Source organism: Odontesthes bonariensis, chromosome 16 (assembly GCF_027942865.1).
Source record: "Odontesthes bonariensis isolate fOdoBon6 chromosome 16, fOdoBon6.hap1, whole genome shotgun sequence".
NCBI lineage: Eukaryota > Metazoa > Chordata > Actinopteri > Atheriniformes > Atherinopsidae > Odontesthes > Odontesthes bonariensis.
The window spans coordinates 31,496,007-31,515,637 of record NC_134521.1 but is presented as its reverse complement, the minus strand read 5'-3'; the positions used below and the strand labels follow the sequence as shown (position 1 = coordinate 31,515,637).

Below are 19,631 nucleotides of genomic sequence, written 5' to 3'. Positions count from 1 at the left end.
TGCCTGGGAGGCAGAATACACATTGTTATAAGTTTTTACTTATTTTTTGTTTTGTGTACTGTGTTTTATATGTTTCTACTGCATTCAATAAATTGCTGGCCTTAAAGCAGTGGTCTCTGATCTTATTATGGACCGAGCAGTGTAACTGCAAGGATCATATTGTATCTGTAAGGTTTATTATTATTATTCCGCCGTATTATTCTTTGCAAAAGGTACTCGAAAACTCTTGAAATTTTGCAAGCACCCCCTGCCAGTCGACGACATGAAGGACTACTGTAATTCTTTATTTATGGGCTGTCCCACATATTCTCTGAAAAGCCTTCAATTGATCCAAAATGCCTTCAGCCAGAGTTTTGATGAGAACTAACAGGAGAGATCATATTTCTCCAGTTTTAGTTTCTCTTCATTGGCTCCCTGTTAAATTCAGAATAGAATTTAAGATTCTTCTCCTAACATATAAAGCTCTTAATGACCGAGCTCCATCATATCTTAAAGATCTCATTGTAAGATATTTTCCTAACAGAGCACTTCGTTCCCAAACTGCAGGTTTACTTGAGGTTCCCAGAGTTTCTAAAAGTAGAATGGGAGGCAGAGCCTTCAGTTATCAGGCCCCTCTCTTGTGGAATAAACTGCCAGTAAATGTCTGGGAAGCAGACACCCTTTCCACTTTTAAGACCAGGCTTAAAACTTTCCTTTTTTATAAAGCTTATAGTTAGGGATGGCTCAGGTGATCCTGAAACATCCCATAGTTAAGCTGCTATAGGCCTAGAGTGCTGGGGGGCCTCATCTGTCACACCTTTCCTCACTTTACTCTCTTTATGTATATGTGACATTATTGTGGTCATTAACTCATGTTTCCCAACAGATATCCTTTCAATGGTGTTACAGTGCCGACGCGGCCCCCTCCCCCCCTTTCTGTCTTCTCAAACCCCAGCTGGTCGAGGCGGATGGCCACCCTTCCTGAGTCTGGTTCTGCCAGAGGTTTCTTCCTGTTAAAAGGGAGTCGTTTCTCTCCACAGTCGCCTCAGGCACGCTCAGGACGGGAGATTGGACCGAAAAACTAAAAGTTTTCAGTGCAATCTGTTGGTTTTCTTAGCTAGGAAATTGTTTTTGAATTGGCTCTATATGAACGAATTGGATTATTTTATGAATAACTAGAAATGCACTCAGAGAGTGCAGACCTCCGCCAACTGCCAACCTACCTGTGGATAGCGAGCCATGTATGGACATACGTTCCTGATGTGGGCTACTTGTTGTTTGGCGCTGTCAGCAGAAGAGGCATTCCCTTCTCCCTATTCATTATTGAACAGCAGTGTTCACCGTTATTAATTATTATTAATATTATTATTATTATAATGTTTTGTCGGGAAGCAATGTTCTGTCGGGAAGCAGTGTTCGCCGTTATTATTACGCTATATGCAGTTATGCACACTGGCTTGCCGTGCAAGTAAATCCGCGCACAATGCATTCTGTCTGGCTTTGGGCACGCTATATGCAGTTATGCACACTGGCTTGCCGTTGCAATCTTTTGTTGTGCTAATTACAGCAAATCCGCGCAAAATGCATTCAATCCGCGCACTATGCATTCTGTCTGGCTTTGGCTCTGATTGGCTTTGGCACCTTGAGGTCGCGCCACCTTGTGGCAGGTCGCAAGATTGCAGCACGAACAGACGAACGAACAGACGAAAATCCAGACAAACCAACAGACAAACTCGGGCGATCACATAACCTCCTTGGCGGAGGTAATTATGATTACAATGAACTGAATTCCAATTAGCTTGAATTGGACTTACTATCTAAGTGCCTTGAGATGACATTTGTTGTATTTGGCACTATATATATATAAATATATATATATATATATATATATATATATATATATATATATATATATATATATATATATATATATATATAAGAAAATGAAATAAACCATATATTTTTGACTCTGTAGCGCCCCCTACGATGCTTAAAAATGGTCCCCGCATCGGGTTTAGTTTCACATGGAACGACTAAATTCGGTACACTCATTCATCATGCCCAGACGCACAAAAAAGTCTCTTGCCTCCATGCTCCCACGTCCACAGGAAGGCGGCCATTTTGGATGGAAAGTGAGTTTTCGTGCCATTTTTGACCGATTCCACGCCTTGCATATGATGGAACTTGTCCTACAGATTTAATTCTACAGACTTCAAACTTGGCCAGGTTACTCTTAAGACATGGGGGAAAAAAATCATTGGGCAACTTTTTCAAAATTTAACATAACATCGTAATCATGTCCGGGATCATTTAAGAGGATCCCTGTGTCTAGAGGTACAGTAAAAATGAATAAATCCCAGATGAGCCCCCACTTATGTTACGACCTCAGGTCTAGGGGATCAGGGTGGCAACATAAATGTGTCCAGAGGGAAAAAGTTTAAGTTTAAAAATAATTTATTACAACGAAAAAGATTCCAAAAACAAGACGGGGTACACTGGAACCACACAAACGACTAATTGGAAGCAGTAGAGTCAGCTAATTCAAACTACTAAACCGAGCAAACAAGTGGAAGTACAAATTCAATCGAAGTTTCCATAAACCATCAAACAAAAGGCTACAGCAACCAAAGTCGGGGATCAGCTGTACAAATTGTTTTCCTAAGGCTGTCCCATGGGGAAATGAGTTCAGGAGCCTTTTATAGCCTGCAGGTGGACCTCATCCATCACTAATTGTTTTGTCATCTCCAGCTGGTCCAATAGTGTTGCTCTGCAGTTCCCAGGCAGCCAATCACCGGAGAGTGCTCCCATACTTGAATCTGCATAGACATAAAAAAATAGACATGCACATGCACATGCACATGCACAGCCTCTAGAGGCCAGGGGCCGTAACACTCCCCCCCTTAAATTGCAAAACTAAGTTTTGTACATTCTTAAAGTCAAAAGAAAAAACAAATACTCACATCCTGGAAAGGCCATCGGCGAAAACATTTTCTGTTCCTAATTTATGTCTAATGTTCAGATTATACTCTTGCAAAAGTAACACCCACCGCATGAGACGCTGGTTGTGGTTGTACATGCGGGAAAGAAATACTAGTGGGTTATGGTCAGTAAATACATCATTTCTTTTTCAATGGTGGAATAGTTTAATTGATTTTTGTTAAACTTTAGGGAGTAGTAACAAACAGGGTGATCTAAACCTTGTAAGTCTTGCTGTAACAGCACAGCGCCAGCCCCAACGGCACTGGCATCAACCTCTAATTTGAAAGGTCGGGTCAAATCAGGTGCAGCTAGCACTGGTGTATGGCAAAGAACAGACTTGGCACTTTCAAAAGCATTCTGACATTCATGTGACCAAACAAAACCAGTCTTTGGGCCAAGTAGATTAGTCAATGGTTCGACTACAGAGGAAAAATGTCTGCAAAAGTTACGGTAATAACCAACCATTCCCAGAAATCTATGCAGCTCACGTTTTGTTTTGGGTGTGGGATAATCATTAATCGCAGCAACTTTTGCGTTGATGGGGCGTACCACCTCTTTGCCCAAGTATGTCACTGTGGCTTTGGCAAATTCACACTTTGCCAGGTTTAAAGTTAAAGAAGCTTGGGCCAAACAGTGAAATACTTGGCGTATAGTCTTCAAATGGTCTTGCCAAGTTTCAGTATAAACCACCAGATCATCTAAATAGGCACTGCAGTTGGGGATACCACGCAATACTACTCTATTTATCAGCCTTTGAAAGGTAGCCGGAGCGTTACACATACCAAATGCCATAACAGTGTACTGTAGAAAATCATCTGGGGTTACAAAGACTGAAATGTTAGAAGCCCTTTCAGTTAAAGGAACTTGCCAGTAACCTTTAAGAAGGTCCAACTTTGTGACATACTTTGCAGCTCCAACATTGTCCACACAATCCTCAATTCTGGGGAGAGGGTATGAGTCAGGTACTGTGACAGAATTTACTTTACGAAAGTCTGTGATAAATCGTGGTGTACCGTCTGACTTGGTTTCTAGCAAACAAGGTGAACTCCAGGGGCTTTGACTAGGTTTAGCTAAATCATGTTCTAAACCATGTTCTAGTAGATATTCAGTTTCCTCTTACATCATCTGTCCTGGCAGAGCAGGACACAAGGGGATGTGCAGGATGTTCAAGGAGCAGCACAACATCCAGAGTTCAAAACAAAGATAGCACAGTTCAAAACAAAGATACCATGCCATGATGTGTTCAGGGTCCCTGCTATAGTAGTCCGACTACTGACAGCTGTTCTGAGAACAAGCTGGGACCCAATAGGATTCCTGTATTAGTTAGTAAAAGAAGGAATCGAAAACAGTCAACCTGCTGGGTGAATCTATCTAATCTGTTAACGTACAACTCAGAATACAACAGAGACCAGTGTAAACTCCACAAAGCTAGCCTTACTTAATATTAGATCTCTGTCCAATAAGTCACTGTTAGTTAATGACTTCATAATTTCAAACAATTTACATTTTCTTTTTCTGACAGAAACATGGTTAACAGAGAGCACAAGTGCTACTGTTCTTAATGAAGCAGCCCCCCCAAACTTTAGTTTTATGGATAAATGCCGAAATGGGAGGAAAGGTGGTGGGGGAGGCTGCCTTATTTAAAGATACATTCCAGTGTGAAGAGATCTCATTTGGTGAATTCACTTCTTTTGAATATCTTAGTTTTATTTTAAAGGGTGTTCCTAAAATCCTGTTCTTAATCATTTACAGATCTCCAGGATACCGTGCAAGTTTTATTGATGAATTTTCTGAATTATTGTCTGTTTTCTCGACTGATTTTAACCATTTTATCTTGACCGGGGATTTTAACATTCACATAGATAATATGACGGATGGTAATGCCAAAGAATTTTCTTCTGTGCTGGACATGTTTGGTTTGTGGCAACATGTAACAGAACCAACCCACCTTCGAGGTCACATTCTGGACCTGATAATTTCTAAAGGTGTTGATATTTCTTCTGTTGTGGTTATTGATTTGGCCTTGTCTGACCATTTTTGTATTTTATTCGATTTATGGATCCCTCAGAATGTTCAAACAACCAGCTTCTCAGTTAAGAAGAGGTACATTAATGAGAAAACAAGTGCTCAGTTTAGGGAGGCCATAGCTATGTTACCAACAATCAGCGCAGAGTCGGTTGAAGGACTGCTGGATGATTTCAACTTGAAAATTTTGAATGTAATGGAAGCTGTTGCACCGATAAGAATCAAAAGCACCTTGATCAAACAGAAAACCCCATGGAGAAACACCACATTGGTCAAAAACCTGAAAAGAGAATGCAGGAAAGCTGAACGTAAATGGAGGAAAACAAAGCTTCAGATTCACTATGAGCTGTACAAACAAAGCCTGCGTAGTTATAACAATGAGCTGTGCAAGGCCAGACAGCTGCATTTATCTGAAATGATTAATAAGAATGTCAACAATTCTCGAACTCTGTTTGCTATGGTTGAAAAACTCACAAATCCTCCTAAACAGTCAAACCCAGACCTCCTTCTCCACAGAGAAATGCAACGAATTTGCCAACTTTTTTAGCCAAAAAATCAAAACAATTAGACAAAACATTCACGCAACACAGACAAACAAGAAAACTTATCTGTGTCTAAAACCTAGTAATAACTCTGACGTTATGTCACAATTTAATATTGTTAATTTAAAAATCCTAGAGGAAACAGTTCGGCATCTGAAATCAACAACTTGCACTCTGGACATAATACCATCCGACTTTTAAAAAACTGTTTTTACCTCAGTAGAAAGTGATCTCCTACAAATAGTTAACAGCTCACTGGCATCAGGCATTTTTCCCAAGTCACTAAAGACAGCTGCCATTAAGCCACTCCTAAAGAAGAGAACTCTAGACGCCTCTATGATGAACAACTACAGACCTGTCTCTAATCTCTCTTTTATATCTAAGATTATTGAGAAAGTTGTATTTAACCAGCTCAACGACTTACTGAATGAAAGTGGAAGTCTTGATAACTTTCAATCAGGCTTCCCGTCGTCATCACAGCACTGAAACAGCTCTGGTCAAAGTGTTAAACGACATCAGGTTGAATACTGATTCTGGTAATGTTTCAGTCCTGGTTCTGTTGGACCTCAGCGCTGCATTTGTTACTGTAGATCACAGAATCCTGTTGCCCAGGCTGGAAAACTGGGTTGGACTTTCTGGAGTGGTCCTTAACTGGTTCAGGTCCTACTTAGAAGGCCGGAGTTATTTTGTTACAATTGGCAGCTATGAATCTGAGCGAGTGGCCATGACTTGTGGAGTCCCCCAGGGGTCAATTCTTGGACCTCTTCTGTTTAACTTGTATATGCTCCCTTTGGGTCAGATATTGCAGAACTTTAACATCAATTATCACAGTTATGCAGACGATACACAACTTTATGTGTCTCTGTCACCAGACGACTGCAGCCCAGCAGACGTACTGTGTCAGTGTCTGGAGGAAGTAAACACCTGGATGATAATAATAATAATAATAATAATAATACATTTTATTTATAACGCACTTTACATTTACAATAAAATCTCAAAGTGCTACAGTAAAAGCACTTTACATTTACAATAAAATCTCAAAGTGCTACAGTGGGATAAAAGACAGATATTATTATAAAGACAGAGAGAGAATTTTCTACAATTATATGAAGACAAAACTGAGATCATTCTGTTTGGGAGCAAAGAGAAGAGGGTCAGCGTTGGTAAATATCTTGAGACTCGGGACCTTACAATCACTGACCATGTTCGTAACCTCGGAGTGTTGATAGACTCAGATCTGACTTTCAGCAGCCACATCAAAGTTGTCACCAAGGCAGCTTTTTACCATCTCAGAAACATCAACAGAATTAAAGGTTTCCTCTCCCAAAAAGACCAGGAGAAACTCATCCATGCATTCATCTCCAGTAGACTCGATTACTGTAACGCTATTTTAACTGGACTTCCCAAAAAGAGCATTAAACATCTGCAGCTCATCCAGAACGCTGCTGCTAGAGTTTTAACCCGGACTAAGAGATCTGAACACATCACACCAGTTTTAAAATCTTTACACTGGCTTCCAGTCAGTCACAGAATAGATTTTAAAAGCCTGCTGATGGTTTACAAATCCCAGAACGGTTTAGGCTGTTTAATACATCTGTGATATGTTCAGAGAATATAAACCCAGCAGAGCTCTTAGATCCAAGTACTCAGGTCAGCTGGTCCAGTCCAGAGTCCAGACTAAACATGGAGAAGCAGCATTTAGCTGCCAGTGGAGATTAAACTTTCACCAAATGTAGATATTTTTAAATCCAGGTTAAAAACATTTCTTTTCTCATGTGTCTATGCATGAAATCTGCACGGTATCTTTTCAATCAATCAATCAATCTTTGTTTATATAGCGCATTTCATACCACAGGCAACTCAATGTGCTTTACATAAAGACATAAAAAATACAACACAGAAAAAATACAACACAGAAATACAGAGCAGGTAATTTGAGTAAACTAACAAAAGCTAACAAACATGGATAAACTTTCCTCTAAGAGGAAGCATTTAAAAATATAGCTAATAACAGAACGGTTGGTATAATAAATGATAACAGATCTTCAATATATGAATATGACTAAGTTCGCCTCCTAGTGAAGCATTAAGCATTAATAAGATCAGAAACATGGATAAGCTTTCCTCTAAGAGGGAGCATTTAAGAACCCGTTCAATGGTCCATAAATTAAATTAAAGGGGACTTGGGTAAAAAACTTTCATCTGAGAGGAAATATTAAGGTTTATACCGTGATAATAGGTCTTAATAAACCATTTGAATATGACTAAGTTTTCATTAATAAGATAAACCATTTGAATATAACTAAGTTTTCCTCTTAGTGAAGTGTAAAGAAGGAATTGGGAAACAGTGAAGGAGGTGTGGTGTAGGAGTTGCGTGTGTTATTCAGTGAGCATGTGTGTGTGTGTGTGTGTGTGTGTACGTAAGTCTGTGCTAAACTTTTATCAGGCATTTGTCCTTGACAGTGATGTGAGTATGTCAGCCAGTCCAAAGAGTTTCCACAGGAGTCTCAGGAAGGGGGGGTGGGGGGGAGCACATGTTTACATAACAAACTTGGAGAACGATTTTGTCAGGCCAGTCCTGGGGCGCCAGATTGAAATAACAATTTTTATTTTTGGTTCAGACAGACTACTGATTTTGCCGTCTATCTTTAAGTTTCTGCTGATGCGTCTCATGGCGAAATCCGATCAGCCGAATTGTGGAATGTAGACCATTTCCGCCCGGTCCAAGTAATCAATCAACTTTACTCCCAGTTTTAATCCATTTCTCTTCTGAGTCCAGGAATCTCAGCCGGCCTGCGCGTGCGCATCCAGCTTCCGATTCAGCTCACGTAGCATCTCAGTCTGAGCGTTGATTGCTCTTGTGACCCCCTCGAACGCTTTCCACGTTCTCTTAATTTCGTGAAATACCAGGTATCCTCCAACTCCAAATAGCAGGAACCCGAGTATCATAAATCCAAATATATAGACATCTTCGACGTCCTCGGCGTACAGCATCACTAGACACAGAATTCTCCATTTCCCCCAGGAGTCCATTGAGTATCCAGCGAAGAATGTCCCGTCGGGGCATGAGGGTTCTCCTTTCCCCAACTTTGCATTAGAGAAAATTTGATCAATAGCGTTGAGAGACCAGCTGACCAGATCCATCATACTTGAATTCGTCTGATATGTAAAGAGATGCTCCAAAAAGACAAAAATAAGCAGGGAAAAAAAGGGAGGGTTGCGTCCTCCTTCACCGAGAGCAGGAAGTAACTTATCTTGACTGTTGCTTGTTTTTAAATTCATTTAAATGATTTTATTTGTTTCTCTTTATATTCTTTTGTGTATTTTAATGCTTCTTCCACTCCCTGCTGCAATGCTATTATTTGATGTAAAGCACTTTGAATTGTTTGTACATGAAATGTGCTATATAAATAAATTTGATTTGATTTGATTTGATCAGTGAAAGCTTTATAGGATTAGCACGATAAGGATGCTGCTTTGCATTTTGGACATTTATGTCATGTTCTAGCACTGTGGTGCATGTTGGGACGTCACCAAATAAGCAAGTGTACTCATTAACTAGAGCTGTTATATCCTCCTGATGTTCAGGGGATAGGTGATCAAACTGGCTCTTCAGAGATTTTAGCATCTCTGAGTTTTTAAGACGAGGGCTAGAACAGATGGGATAATTCATTCTTAGACCATCAGCATTGTTTACTTCATCCACTGCGAGTTGAGTCGTGTCTTCAATTGGAACACACACACAACTAGGTTCTGGTGCAGGTCGGGGATGGTATAACTTAATCATGTTTACATGGCAGACACGTGTTTTGTGTCGCTGATTAGGGGTACCGATCACATAGTCATTGTCTCCTATTTTCTCTAGGACTTCATAAAGTCCATCAAATTTGGCAGATAGGGCTGAGCCAGGAACAGGTAGGAGAGCGACAACCTGATCATTTGGAATTCCCTTTTGACTGCTGTCTTATCATAATTACGTTTCATCTTCCTCTGAGAATCAGCCAAGTGCTTTTTAGCCATAGCGTTAGCATGACACAGGCGTTCACGAAAAGTTTGCACATATTTAGTCACACTTTTCTTAGAACCTCCCAGTATCCCAGTGTCTGACTTCAGGGTCTGGTTCCACCGTTCCAACGCACCCTGGGACTCTGGGTGGTAAGCAGATGAAACAACATTCTTAATATTTAAGGTTTTGGCTACTTGTTTAAACAACTTTGACTGGAAGCTGGTTCCTTGAACGGTTTGTATGGTTTTTGGTAGGCCAAACACAGAAATAAATTTTGTTAGTGCTTTAACCACAAATTTTGCTGTAATCTTATTTAATGGAATGGCCTCTGGGAAACGAGTAGCAGCACACATGATGGTGAGAAAATATTAATTTCCAAACTTTGTTCTTGGTAGTGGTCCAACACAGTCTACTATTACATGGTCAAATGGCTGATCTATCACTGGGATAGGGCACAATGGAGCAGGAGGTATTACCTGATTTGGTTTACCAACTATTTAGCACACGTTACAACTGTGACAGAACTGTGAAACATCACGTTTCATACCAGGCCAGAAAAAGTGCTTTAACAGAAGCTTGTATGTCTTGGTAACACCTAAATCAGCAGTACACTGGCTTTCATGTGCCAGAGACAGAACCTTCTGTCTATATGTAGTTGGGATAAAAATCTGTTTAACTTTACTCCAGTCTGAGCTTTCTGCACCTGATGAAGACCATTGATGCATTAAGACACCTTGTTCCACAATGTAAGCTTGTTTCTCTTTATTGGCTTTTTCAGCACTTACCACATTCTTGAAACATTTTTGTAATGTTTCATCAGCTTGTTGTGCAGAAGACAAATGTTGTCTAGTCAGGGGGATGGATGCTCTCTCCCAGAGTGGATCCTCCAGCTCCACCAAATCTGGAACGGCGGGAACGCAGGAGGAAACCATGGAAACATGAAGAAACAAACGACATTGGCAAGTTTTTTCACCAGAGCTGCTGAAAAAAGGCCCACAGACAGCGAAAATAATGAAGAAACGAAAAGAAAGAAATCCAAATTCAACCGAAAATATGACGACAGTTACATGAAATTCGGTTTCATCACATCTGGGGATGCAGCTGCTCCTAATCCACTGTGCGTTGTGTGCGGAGAGAAGCTAGCAAACGAAGCTATGAACCATCAAAGTTATTTCGGCACCTGGAGACGAAACATCCTGCTCTTAAAGACGAGCCAGTTGAGTATTTTGAGAGAAGATCAGAACAGGACAGCCAGCGGCAAATAATGAAGTCCGCAACTGCAATTAACGTAGCTGCATTGAAGGCATCATACGTGGTCGCGCATCGTATTGCAAAACCAAAAAAGCCCTTTGACATCGGGGAGAAGTTAATTCTGCCAGCAGCCAAGGACATTTGCCAATTACTTTTTGGTGGAGCTGCAGCAACTAAAGTTAGACACGTTCCTCTCTCCAATAACACCGTTAAAAGGAGAATAGATGAGATGGCAGTGGATGTTGAAAGCCAGCTTTTGGAAAGATTAAACGCATCCAAGTGGTATGCGATTCAATTTGATGAGTCCATGGACGTGGAAAACAAGGCGGTTTTACTCGTTTATGTCAGATATATTTATCAAGATGACTTGCAGGAGGATTTGCTGTGCGCCTTGAACCTGCCAACTAAAACTACGGGAGAGCAGATATTTAAGGCCTTGGATGAATACATGTCCGGTAAACTCAGCTGGCTGAAGTGTGTTGGTGTGTGCACCGATGGGGCCGCAGCAATGACTGGCCGCATATCTGGCTTCATCACCCGCGTAAAAGAGAGGGCTCCACACTGCGAAGCCACTCATTGTGTCATTCATCGTGAAGCGTTGGCATGCAAGAGACTTTCACCAGAACTCAACCAGGTCATGAAGGACGTAGTTGGCATTATAAATTATGTCACAACACGTGCGCTGAACACACGTCTGTTCGAACAGCTTTGTGACAGTATGGATGAGGACCACAAATCGTGTCTTCGAACTCCTCCAGCCACTGTTGGTATTTCTGTCCGAGAGACACTCCCCGCTTGCCGACCACTTCAAAGACCACGACTGGTTGTCAAAACTGTCTTACATGTGAGACATATTAGCGCATTGCAACGAGCTCAACCTGTCACTTCAAGGTAAAACATCCACCGTGTTCAAAGTGGCCGACAAAATTTCAGCTTTTAAAGCAAAACTGAATTCCTGGGCTAAAAGAGTGGAGAAAGGTGTCTGTGACATGTTTCACACATACACGGAGTATACAGCAGAGGACGGATGCCCACACCTGAGAGCGCTCATCCTGGATCACCTGGGCCCACTGTCAGCGGAGTTAGAGAGATACTTTCCCTCCGCGAAGGACCCGAGGGTCGGAAAGGAATGGATACGAGATCCCTTTACTTCGGAAACATCATCTCTCCATCAGCACAAGAGGACAAATTACTGGAGTTAAAAAATGACGGAGGCCTCAAGACTTTATTTATACAAAGTTCAGTCTCATCATTTTGGGTTAAAGTTATGGGAGAATTCCCAGGACTCGCTGAAATAGCACTGAAGACACTGTTGTCTTTTCCGTCCACTTACTTGTGCGAGGCTGGATTTTCCGCTTTGACAGTCACCAAAACAAAACAGCGCAGCAGACTGAGAACACGCTGCGCATATCACTGACAGACATAACACCACGTTATGATCACCTTGTGTCTGGAAAACAGGCTCAGGATTCACATTTAGGGTGAGTTGAGTTTTGATGTAAATGTTGTTTAGGTGGTTTTATTTGTAGTGTTCTATTGTAGTATCCACATTGCCTATTTATTGTTACTGTTTTTGTTAGAGTACTTATGTCATGACATGTTACAGCATGTTATGTCTTGTTATGGTAGCTGCTGTACGGTGTCCTGTCCTAAGAATTTCAGTGCCCAGTCCGACTCTCTTGTTCTGTGTATCCGACAATAAAAGACCTGACTTGACTAGGTTGCGTCATGTTTCTGTTTTGCATGTTAACATGATACTAGTGGTGTGACGTCACGTAACATTCCCCACCGGTCCGTCTGAAATATTACAGCTGCGCTCTGGTCCGTGCAGTCAAAAAGGTTGGGAACCCCTGGTCTAAAACCTCCAGCGATATCATTCCCTATTAACATAGCCACGCCGTCTATGGGTAAATCTGGGCAAACGGCGACAGGAAAAACTCCTGTGACAAGTTTTGACTTGATGTAAATTCGGTGAACTGGTCTGGGAGCGTAACCCATCTCTATCCCCCTCAGAATAGAGTTGAAACCACACGCACTCTCATGTGAGAAAGGTAAGACACTTGAGAGAATCACAGACTGGGAGCCTCCAGTGTCTCTCAAGATGCATATGGGTTTTAACTCAAAGTCCGGTGTCAATGACACCAAGCCGTCAAAGATGAATGGTCGGAAACAGGAATCAGGCATTTTGTCACCACAACCAGGGTTCTTTTTTCACAAAACCAACACCTTTAGTTTGAGAATTTGGCTGAGTTTTGCGTTTTAAAGCTAAACAATCAGCAGTGACATGTCCAGGTTTGTGACAGTAGAAACATTCACGATTTTTTTTTGGAGTTGCAGTTTTAACCATGCGTGTCTGCGGTACAGAGCTAATACGCGTCTTTTCATTAACAATGAAGGTTGACTTATGAGTAAGCACATACTCGTCTGCGAGAACAGCAGCAGATGCCAGAGTAGTCACCTTCTGTTCATTTAAATACAACACCACACGATCTGGAATGCACTTTTTAAAGTCTTCCAACAGTATTAACTCACGTAAAGAGTCATAACTATTGACTTTTGATGCAACACACCACTTATCAAACAGGATGCCTTTCTCTCTGGCAAACTCGACATGCGTTTGTCCAACAGCTTTCTTTTGTTGTCGGAACTTCTGTCTATAAGCTTCTGGGACCAACTCATAAGCTTGTAAGACAGCAGCTTTAACCATTTCATAATTTAAGCTGTCCTGTAGAGGAAGCGCTGCCAACACCTCCTGAGCTTTACCAGAGAATTTGCATTGTAACAAAAGAGGCCAAGTTTCCCTAGGCCACTGCAAAGCACCAGCAATGCGTTCGAATGCTGCAAAGTATGAATCAACCTCAGATTCTCTGAAAGCAGGCACTAGGGAAATACACTTACTAATATCGAATGGGATAGCAGACATGGAGGTGAAACCTGGGGTCTCAGCAGAGGAAGGAGGTGCTCGAGTTTGGGCCTCCAGCTCAAGCCTACGCAGCTTCACCAAAAATTCAGGTCCTTGGAGGTCAAACCAGAGGAAAGCCCTCGTGAGTTATATGCAAGGCTGAAGGAACTTTATGGAAAATGGATGCAGCCAAGGGGTAAAACAATTTATAACATTGGTGAAACTATAATCTTGGAACAGTTTCTGAGAATGTTGTCCCCTGAGATGCAGGTTTGGATCCGGGAGCACAATCCTGGTTCAGCAATGAAGGCAGCTGAGCTAGCGGATGTCTTTTTTGCTGCCAGAAATAAGGGACAAGCGTGGAACCATGACGCATGGAAAACATCACGGGATGTCCGGAGGATTCCTCAGCAGCACCATCTGGAGTCAAGTGTCAGTAAGACTCATCAGCTGCAAGGACACTCTACTACTAAACCTTCAAGGGCCACCAGTAAAACAATTGTCTGCTATCTCTGTGGGTTAGAAGGCCATACAAAACCTATGTGCCCTAAAAATTCTGCTAAAATGGTCCAAATGTGCTTTGCCCCTCGGTCTAAGGTTAACCCTGAGCTGCCGGATGATAAGACTATCAGAATGAGTCAAATTGAAGTGAATGGGGTTGTACTTAATGCCCTGCTTGATTCTGGGAGTTCTCGGTCACTTGTTCATTCAGATTTTGCCCCACTTAATAGTGTTCGCACAAATGACACAATTTCAATATGTTGTGTCCATGGAGATGAGAAAAGATATCTAACAGCTGACGTTTACATTAAAGTTAGGGACCAGATGTATTTATTACATGTGGGTGTTGTCAGCGGTTTGCCTTATGCTGTTCTCGGGCGTGACTTTCCGGTGCTTTTTGAGTTGTTGGAGTCTGATCATATCCAGGAAAGTCATGTGGCTGTTACCAGAGCCCAGGCCAAACGGATCGATCCTGGCTCTGAGACTCTGAGGGCCCTGCCTTTTTTCAACGAGGAACTGGAGACTCCTGCAGTGAAACCACAAAAGACCCGGAGACAAAAAAGACAAGATAAGTTCCAGTTTTCACCTGGGGAAGCACCAATGGACACTGAGCCAGTAATGCCACCATGTGGGTTTGATTTTCCAAATGATATTGCTGAACTCCAACAATCTGATCAGTCTTTGACACCTTTCTTACAGAAGGCAAAGTTAAAGGAACCCGGAGTGGAGCCAGACCCTAATGGTGAGGAGTACATTTTGCAAAATGACATACTTTATCATCAGCAGGGATCTGTGTTGCAGCTAGTGGTTCCCCAACCAGTGAGAAATGCTATTCTCACCTTGGGGCATTCAATCCCCTGGGCTGGCCACCTAGGTAAGCACAAAACCCTAGCTCGCATTAAACGCCAATTTTGCTGGCCTGGTCTGAACAAAGATGTGGCTCAGTTTTGCAAAAGTTGCCCAGAGTGTCAGATGACCTCTGCTAAAATACCTCCGAGAGCTCCACTTCAACCTCTCCCTCTCATTGGTATTCCTTTTGAGCGTCTTGGAATGGACATTGTAGGACCAGTGGAGAGGAGTAAAACAGGGAATCGCTACTTGCTTGTTGTAACAGACTATGCAACAAGATACCCTGAGGTGTTCCCTCTAAAATCTATAAAGGCTTGACCTATTGCATCTTGCTTGGTGCAGTTATTTGCAAGGGTTGGGTTTCCCCGAGAAATACTAACGGATCAGGGAACCAATTTTATGTCTACTTTATTGAAGCAAGTCTATCACTTGCTGGGCATTCAGAGCCTGAGAACGTCCCCTTACCACCCTCAAACCGATGGGCTGACAGAACGCTTTAACCAAACCCTGAAACAGATGCTCAGAAAATTTGTCAATGACAGTGGCACAGATTGGGATCAGTGGCTGCTGTATCTCCTTTTTGCTTATAGGGAGGTACCTCAAGCATCCACTGGTTTCTCTCCCTTTGAGCTGTTGTATGGGTATGAAGTGCGTGGCCCTCTCTCTCTGCTGAGGGAGATCTGGGAGGGACAGAAGGTGGGGGCAGGACCCAGTAACATTGTGTCTTATGTTATCCAGATGAGAGAGCGGTTGGAGAAGATGAGTGAGCTGTCTCAATTGAATATGTCAAAGGCCCAGCAGCAACAGAAGACTTGGTATGACAAGTCTGCTCGACAGCGTTTGTTTGTTCCACGACAAAAAGTGCTTGTGTTCCTCCCTAGCGACAACAACAAAATGTTGGCCAAATGGCAGGGGCCATATGAAGTCATGAGGAAGCTTGGACCTACCACATATGAGGTATCCACCCCAGGGCGGTTGCGCCCCAGCAAGGTTTTGCACATAAATCTTCTAAAAGAGTGGGTGCAACGTATGGAAAACAAGGCAGATGCAATGCTCATACGGAAGGTGCCTGAAGAGGATGAAGTGGATGAGCTATACCTACCACCTGTTGGCTCTCTGGATTTGGATCTTGGCCATCTTCCCAAGGATAAGCAGCGGGTGAGAGAACTATGTACATCTGCAGTGTTCCAACAGAATCCGGGGAGAACTGATGTTGTTGAACATGATATTGTTTTGCGAGAAGGTGCTAGTGTAAGACGATTAAGTTACCGTAGCCCAGAACGCCTGCTGTCTTCATTAAAGGCTGAAGTTGATCTGATGCTGTCCTTAGGGATCATTGAGAAATCTAAAAGTGAATGGTGTAACCCAGTGGTCTTGGTGCCTAAGAAGGATGGAAGCATTAGGTTTTGTATTGATTTCAGATACCTAAATTCCATATCTATGTTTGACTCCTACCCAACACCCAGAATTGATGACCTGCTCGAACGTCTTGGACAAGCAAGGTATTTGACTACATTGGATTTGTGTAAGGGTTACTGGCAGGTCCCGCTCACTGACCGATCCAGAAAGTTCACTGCGTTCAGGACACCATGGGGGCTGTTCCACTTCACAGTCTTGCCGTTTGGATTACATGGAGCTCCAGCCACCTTCCAACGACTGATGGATCAGGTATTGTACACCTGCTCTGATTTTGCTGCTGCTTACTTGGATGATATTGTCATTCATAGTGCCACCTGGGAGGAGCACATGGAACATCTGCACATTGTCCTGGATTGCCTTCAATCAGCTGGGTTGACAGTAAATTCATCAAAGTGCGTCTTCGCTGCGGCTGAGACAGAATACCTGGGGCATGTCATCGGCAAGGGGGTTATCAGGCCACAGATTGATAAAATCAAGGCGATGGAATCATGCTCGCGGCCCCAAACAAGGAAGCAACTTAGATCGTTTTTGGGCATGGCTGGGTTTTATCCCCCAGTTCTCCCACAGGGAAGCTCTGCTCACTGACTTGACGGGATCCCGCTCTCCCAATTACATACAATGGGCAGAGGAGGCGATGGCAGCATTTTATGACATCCAACAGTCATTAAATAAGGAACCTGTATTGTACAGTCCCAACTTTGATGAAAAGTTCATCTTGCAGACTGATGCTTCAGATCGAGGTTTGGGAGCTGTCCTCCTGCAGGAATCCACAGGAGATCGTCATCCAGTGGCATACATCAGCCGGAAGCTGTTCCCCCGGGAGGTCCGTTATTCCACAGTGGAGAAGGAGACATTAGCAATTAAGTGGGCTCTGGACTCCTTCCGGTAGCATCTGTTAGGGAGGGACTTCACCTTGGAGACGGATCATAAGGTGCGCCAGTGGCTTACGAAGATGAAGGATACAAATGGACGAATTACCCGTTGGTACCTGGCCTTACAACCGTTCCAGTTAACAGTGCGCCATATACCAGGCAAGGAGAACCTCGTTGCGGATTATCTCTCTCGCTGGACCAGCGAGAGTCCTGAAGAGGGGAGGTGTGTGATGGCAAACCACACAGGGTAAGAGCCACACCCTTCCACAATTTGGTTTCTTTAACTTACTTTGTAATTATTACTTTGAATATTGTTTAATTATATAATGTGTTGTAGTTTGTTACTTTATTGCCTTGCAGGGTTTGTATGGAGTGCACACACTCATATACATTGCAAGGTAAATTCAGTTGTGTTGTATTAATACTTTCTTTCTTTGTTTGAGTTACCTGGGTTTGGTGTTTGGGTTCCCCTTCCTGATGGGCAAAAGGCGTGGCTACAGGCTGAGATGCATGAAGTACTGCTGATGGCCTGATTGGACTGAACCAATGCTTCATGTCAAGTGGGGGGAACTGAAGGGGGTTGTGTTAGTATTTATGTGGCAGCCTTTTTGTTTTCCCCTTTTGTGTGTGTGAATGGTTTAGTTAGATAGTATTTAAGGGCCCCTATGTGTCATTTCATTAGGTCAGTTTTTTTGTCTGTCTGAGTCCTGTCAGTGATGTTTTTTGACTTAGTATCTTGATTTGACCTCTTTTATTGGCATGCCGGTTCAGTTGTTTATTTTGTTAATCTTTTTTCATGTTTTGGGTAAATAAAAACCCACTTTTGAACTCAACACCTGTGTCCTCCCCTGTGTACTGCTTGGTATCCTGCACAATCTCTAATACAAAGTTTCACATAAACCTTTTTTTAATCTAACTCAACTCACTTTCACAAGATTGGCTGCAAAACTGGTGGAAGCCCCATCACCATAAATAAACTTAGCTGTAAACACCAAAGAGCAGAGTCCAAGGAGATTGCAAACATTTGAGCCGAAGATATCTGTAGAAAATAGAAACAAACTGTGAGGCAGGGAGTCAGAAGCCTTTGTATTGTCACATCATTTACTCACCGTTACGATAATCAATCGTGGACACATTTGACATGTGAACATAATTTGAAATCTAATATCCAATGTTCAAATCAGTTTTGATAGCATCTGAAAACTAACTTGTTGAGATCCATTTGTAAAAATGTAGAGTGATGGGCTGGACTCAGTGACCACCACCTGCCGTGGAAAAAAAAACAACAACAAAGAAAGTATAACAGGTGGTGCAGTCACTTTCACGCTGGTGGCACCGTGTAGAGTGGAGCATCACCTTTAGTTCATTCACCAAGTAAATATTCCAAACGTATCACCAACACTCACCCTGGCAGATGCAGAGAAGCTCGTCCACGCCTTTGTCTCCTCCAGGCTGGATTACTGTAATGCTCTCCTCATTGGAATCTCTTAACAAGAACATCCAGAGACTGCAACACACCCAAAACAGCGCTGCTAAGATTCTGTTAAGAGTCTGCAAATATGACCACATCAACCCCGTTCTGAAATTTTTACACTGGCTCCCCATCCCACTCAGAATTGAGTACAAGGTTTCCCTCCTCACTCATGAGTGCATTCACGGACATGCCCCCCAATACCTAAAATAACTACTCACCCTCCAGACCTCCTCATGCACCCTCCATTCTGCAACCAAGAACACCCTCCAATCCCCCAGAACCAAGTTCCACTCTATGGGCAATCAACCTTTTCCTCTGCAGCTCTGAGGCTGTGGAACACCCTCCCCGACCACCGAGGGCCCAACAGACTGCAGAGGCTTTTAAATGTGACCTAAAAACTCACCTTTTTAAGAAAACTTACTGCTAAAATATCTTTTATATAGCACTTGGGGATTGTTAGCACTTTGAGATTATTTTGAAATTATATAATGTGCAATACAAATAAAATTAATAATTTTTATTATTGTATGTTTTGGCCTTCAGGTTTGAATCAGGTGTTTGGTAGTTATTGCAAAATAACTGGATTGTAACTACATGGACACATTTAATTTTCCTTCATCTGGTTCAGCTGTTTCAGAAAACCAGCTGAGAAAATAGATGAATTTTCAGGCCAAATACTAATCAAGATGACTGCAGCGCAGCACCATACATGATTTCATCAGATCAAGCTGGGCTCTGAGAAGTGACCAGCATGTTAACAAAGTTTATCTTCTAAGCTCTTGTAGTTTTGCTGCACAAACAGTTTAAAGATAGAAAAATGAATAATAAG

At 42.4% G+C, this 19,631-nt stretch overlaps 1 long non-coding RNA gene across 1 annotated transcript; it reads right to left on the bottom strand.

The window, feature by feature from the left end:
• Positions 1–10,324: 10,324 nt before the first annotated feature.
• Positions 10,325–19,548, bottom strand: LOC142401479 (uncharacterized). The gene is made up of 3 exons (XR_012773135.1): positions 18,735–19,548; positions 18,537–18,593; positions 10,325–18,367 (listed from the first exon to the last, which is right to left on the bottom strand). It is a non-coding gene; the product is annotated as an uncharacterized LOC142401479 (long non-coding RNA).
• Between the last annotated feature and the right edge of the window lie 83 nt (positions 19,549–19,631).